Genomic DNA, 6000 nt, shown 5'->3' on the forward strand with positions numbered 1-6000 from the left:
ACCCTGTGTGGCTTCCATCTCATAGGCTGTGTTTCTAGAACTTCATGGTTGCTGATAGACTGGGAAGCATGGGGCATGGGAAAGGGTTGGAAGCTCCTGGGCAGCTGGGAATGAGGAACAGGCTAGGTTTTCAACTCAGGGTCTGAAGGCATCATGGCCTAATGGGAGAAGCTAGTTCCTTCAGGAGCAAGGAGCCCTGAAGGAGACCAAAGTCAGATTGCACAGGCCCTTGTACTGTATGGGGATGTGGCTTTGTCACATCCACCCTGAGCAGCTGCCTCTCCTAAGAGTGGAAGAATGAAGGGTGGCCGAGCAAGAAGGAGTAGAGAGGGAGGATGGGCCTTCTTCCTCCCTTGTTATGTATGCTCTCTGTATGGAGGGTACATGTCGATTTTATGTCAAGCAGGTAAAAAAATAAAAAGCTTTTTGGAGGGTGAGGGAGGTAGAGAGTAGGACACTATGGGAACTGAAGGAGCACCCCAGGGCCCTGGGGGGCAAGCAGAGGACACTGTTCCTCCTGTGGTGAGAAGAACCATGGAGACTTCCTGTCCTGTGTCTCAGGCTCCTGTCAAACGAGAGATGCCCGTTAATCTCTGGCCCTGCGGGCTTTGAAATGTTTCGATTCTCACAGCTTTGGGTCACCGCCCTGGAATGACAGGGTGGCCCTTGTCGGGCTTGGGAGGCAAAGACAGCTGCTCCCAGGGGCTCGTGGACCTGGGCATGCATGGGTCCCATGAGATACTCCTCCACGTTACAGTGTGAAGTGTCTGAGGTGAATTTCAGCCCAAAGGGCTCATTTGGTCTCGTTCTCCACCCCCAGCCTCTTTGTACACCAGAAAGTGCTGGCAAATGCCTATTTATCTGTTTATTTTCAAAGAGCTTAATGTGGTTGAATGAGTCTTAAAAATGACATCCTTTCAGCCAGTGTGGCACCCCAATCCACCCAGTTCTCATCCCTCCACGCCACAATCCACATTAAAAAAACAAAAAACAAAAAACATATGCCAGAGCAGCTCTTAGGGCGAGGCTGGATACAGACCAAATTTGTGAACTTTGGTAGAAGCTCCTGGTGGGTCACCCAGGCTGACTGTCCTGCCATGTCATCCTCATCTGATCCCCTCCTGGGTTGAGTGACAGTGGCCTGCTATTGGAGACCGCTTGGATTAGGGAGGCATGGCCAAGTGTCTTCCCTGTTCTTGACTTTGGATGTGTCCCAGATGCTGCCCTCTCATTACATTCCCCAGCCCCAAAGTGGATCTTGAGACTCACTAAGCCTTCTCTTGCTAACAGAAGAGGGATTTACGTTCCTCCACTCAGCAGATCACGCACAGATCATCCCTGGAGAAAGGCTTTCTACTGGAGACAATGGGAAGCTTGGTCCTCCTGGCTTCAGATTGAACTTTACCATTCTTCTCTAGTGATGCTTACTTTGTGGAATATACTAGTGTAAATATTTTTGGTGCTAAATACTACAGAAATCAACACCAACAAGAGAGCTGACAGCCAGCATCCAGGGCTGCGTGAGACTCCACTCAAAAGTGGAAGTGAGTCAGTCATGCCGGGACGGTAGAGGATACATGGGAGCTTGGGTAGGAGTATACAGTGATGTGGAGAGACTTCAATGAAACTCCAGGCTTTGCTTTTGGTTACCTGGGTGACCTTAGCCAGGTTCGCTAATCTCTCAGACTATCAGATTTCTCATCTGAGGCATTTAAGAGGTTAGAATAGATATCCTTAGGGTCCTTCTCACTCAAAAAAAAAAAAAAAAAAAACAAAACAAAAACAAAAAACAAAAAACAAACCAGTCTGTTCTGATGCTACTTTTTTTTTTCACTTGATTATTAGAAATAAGAGAGAAGATGAGAAGCAGGTAAAGAAGGGGAGTTGGGAAAGTTACCAAGGGCAAGACATTGATTATAGAAGGCAAACAGGGAAGACTCCATGATCCTTAGGTTGGAGGGATGTTGGTGGGGGGAGCCAGGCACGCCCGCCCTCCAGCTGCTGCCTGGGCCCTGTGGCTGACTTCCACAGGCTCTCCTCCTCAGCTCACAAGCTTCTCCATTCACCAACAACATGCCCTAAGCTGGCAGCAACTACTCCAAGATAGGGAAGCAGGCCTGCCCACCTCTCGCGCAGGCCACTGGTAACCTGAACTTAAAAACCGACAGATGTTTATCTTCACCTGCTATTTCAAAGGGGTAGGAAGTTGGAAAGAGGGCAGTGTTTTAAGTTGTGGACTCTTCACCAAAGTCCTTTTCCCTTCTGTCATGCAGAGTGGCGTCCTTGCTCCTCGTTTTCAAACCAAACAGCAGCAGTATTAGCTCATTCGAGGTGTGGTTACTGCAATGGGCAGTCTTGAGCTTTGGGATCCTCCCTGTGCTTTGCTAGAGTCGAGCGCAAAGAAACATCTATAGTTCTTTGTGGAATGAGCCCACATGCCCACGGTCTAGAGAACTGCCCTCAAATGCCTCTGGGATGGCTACTGTCAGCTCTGATGGAGACAACCAGTTAGAATACCTGATGGCCTTTGCCCTTCAGCAAGATGGCACCTGTAGCCCATGGCTTGGTGCCATAGCCACTTTGTTTTTGGTCCCTGGTACGCCAAACTTTTCTATGTTACTAAATAAATTTTTTTTTTTTGGCCAACACTTACATTCTAAAGGGAAATTCCAAGTTTTTGTATCATTTTTAAGATGTCAGTATAGACTCCAGAAAATGCTTTGGGGTTGCTTAATATCACTGGTATCATCGTCTGAGGGGAAGTGTAGGCCCGTACACATTATATTCTTGCATCTATAGCTTTAATTGTACTGGCTTCAGTGAAAGTCTGCTTGGAGCCAGCAAATGGATTCCTTGATGCTTTGTCTTTTTGAGCCTTACATTCCTTGGGGGTGAGATATCCAGAGATGGCCTGGCCTAAGAGAGCCAGTCAAAGTGATGCTACTGGGAAATATGTCATCTTGTAAAATTTGATCATTTGGTGCTCCCTGAATTAAATTATGCTGGTGACAACATTCTGGGCATCTGAAAATCTCTCCTCCTGGCAGTCTGATGGATGACCATGCAGAAATGATTTATACCATACTCCATTTGGGTATTGGCATTGAATTCACCAGGGATACATGTACAACCACCCCCTAGGTGGGATGGGACAGAGAGAATGTGAGATATTGATAATACTCTTTCAGAAAGGTGACTGTGGTGGATGTGGTGAACATCAGTGTCACTACTTTGGTTGATATGTCTTTTGTTGTGACCATAGGCTGGTCTACCCTGAGGATCTGAATCTTGGCTTCTAATAGAGTCTTTCCCTGGTGCAATCTCCTCAAGTACAGTTTCCTTGACTGTCCCCCCACCCCATTCTATACTCTGCAACAAGAGATGTCTCTGCCCTAAGTCTTAGTATGCCAACATAGACACTTTCTGATTTCATAAGATCTATGGAGATTGAGGTCCCCCTCAAAAATACTTGAAATTCTTGATCAGAGTAATAAAATCCAGATTCCCCCTCCTCTTTGGCTAATTAAGTTCCAAATTTAAAACAAGGTTCAGTTTGATATTTGCAGTTGGGATGATGTCTTAAACCAGTGTGTTGAGCTATTTCCCATCATATGGAGGCAGGACAGTAAGCTCTGTTAATTTTTTCTAATCACCAATGTAAGCATCCCTTTGTGTGCAGTGCCATGGCCCAAACTTGTAGCTTGCAAGAGATACTTATGGCCAACAAAGCTAGAAGTTTATAGATACAACAAGATAACACAGATGAGGAGAGGCCTATTGGTTATCTATTTCTGAGAAGTGCCTTGGCACTTGCTTAGGTGTCTTGCTTTCCAGTTTGACATATTTTGAGAAGAGTTGATTTCTTTTCATTTTAGACAATGACCAATTAAATATCTTTCCTCAAAGTCCAAAGGAAGATTGAAAGCCCAGATATCCACTCATTGTCTGATATTTTTTGAATGCAGTTTCCCAAAAGCCCAATGAGAAATGCCAGTACTCAAATCTAGGTCTGATAGTTATTCCTTCATTTAAGAAGAGTGTATACTCAAATGAATAGCTTCCTGAAATGTCGTGTTTCTTTCTTGGAGAACTCTCCATGCTCTATCTCCACTTAACAGCTGTGTGACATTTAGCCGATGACTCTGAGCCCACCTCTGGAGTGAATAAATAAACCTGGTCCAGGCGATTTGATTTCTACTTTATGCAGAAGAGAAGTAAATCTCAGTAAAGAAGATTTTCTTTCATTTTTATGCTTTTTACATTTTCTTTTTTTTTTCCCCCTTTTGACTCTCTCCTCTTGCTTCCATGGGACTGACAATCCAGCTTCTCAAACTCCATGAAAGTCTTAATGTGAGGTGAATTCCAGGACCACAAACAGTTAGGACTTCAAACAGTGAGAAAATTGGCGCTGAATGATTCGGCACACAAAGCAGAAAACCTTCATTTCCTGCAGGCAGGATGGAATTGACTGTTATATTAAGACTTGTGAAGGAGCCCTGCCCCGGAGTAATTTTAGTGCTGTCAGACAACGTTGACATCTAGATTAACCTCTGTGCAGTGAAGTTTACTGCAAAGCTCATTGAGATGCAAGTGGTGTATCTCCGCAAATCCCATCTGGAACTCTCAGTGGCCCACCCTCAGCAAACCCTCATCCCTTCCCACCCACTACTCTCTCCATCCATGAACTTTTAGCCTCCAGGAGCAGAGAAGCCAGGACTGGGATCTGACCTGAGGAAAGGGAGTTTCAACCTTTCTCTGACCACAGTACTGGGCCAGGCTTTCTGTTCAGTGGGAGTGACAGTGGTTGTCACTGTCTTGATTTTCCCTGAGGGGACTGCACATCAGTTATGAAAGCCACTCTGCTGATGACAAACAGCTTTGCAGCATATTTCGGTGCTGCACAAAGTGAAATGGTTTATAAAGAATTAGTGTGCTCTGCATCAGTGAGCCCTGCTCTGCCTCCCCCCCACCCCCCCACCCCCCACCCCCCACCCCCACCCCCCGGTGCAGCAATTCTAGGTGTGGATGCAACAGATTAGAACTGCTGCCAGGTAGCCAGGGGAGTAGTGGGTTCTGATGGACAAAGGGCTTGCGCTGGGTCTGTGTTGGTGTTTCGTATTTTCCTTATGAGAAAGGTAGTCCCTGCTCCTTCTTCTCTTGGTTGGGACAGAGTGTGCATCTGTCCTCTAAGTCCCAGCTTGTCAGCTTTCTCCTTATGGGGTGGTGGGCTCCGGTGTAACCCACTCCCCTTTCTAACTCACTGTGTGGTACCACATCAAGACGTAAGCGGCTAGCAGAAACCTCAAAATTGAAATCACAACTTCTTTACAAATTAATGCTATTACATTAAAAATCTTAGGAATAGGCAGCTTAGATTAAGACACCTCCACCTTCAGACTCCTTAGCACTGCAACACATCATCACAGGTGTCTTGGGAAACTTAGTTCAGAATTTTAGAATACTGTGAAGTCCAGAGAACATATTTCTCTGGGGTTTTACTGATTCTGATTCTCTCTGAAATCATTTTTCCTACTTTGCCTCTTGTCTGGAATATGAGTAACAATCTCCTTGTATGTTCGTAGATATTTCTTTAGGAAAAATGAAAGCCAGCTCAAGGACATTGTGTTTATTGACTGGGCAAAATAGATTTCTGAGCCAAGTAATGTCACAATCATATAGAGGCAAACCTGATGACTTTATTTAAAAGCAATTATAAGTGTTATGTTTTGTTCTAAAGCTCAAGCTCACATCGTGCAAACTACATTCACATTTCATTTTCATTACTTATGATAATTGTTTACATGCACACATATGCACCCCATCCCTGACACACACACAAATACATCTACACCCCTCTTGGTCCAATATGATCCAACAAGTCAATGTGGGCTTTCTGTTTTTCCCAATGAGCCCTGTGTTAAAGTATGTGCAAATAAGTGTGCTCCAGGTATGTGGCCTCTTAAACTTATCTATAGTTCATCTCTCTCTCTCTCTCTCCCT

The sequence above is a fragment of the Nyctereutes procyonoides genome, unplaced genomic scaffold (genome assembly GCF_905146905.1).
Source record: "Nyctereutes procyonoides isolate TBG_1078 unplaced genomic scaffold, NYPRO_anot_genome, whole genome shotgun sequence".
Lineage (NCBI taxonomy): Eukaryota > Metazoa > Chordata > Mammalia > Carnivora > Canidae > Nyctereutes > Nyctereutes procyonoides.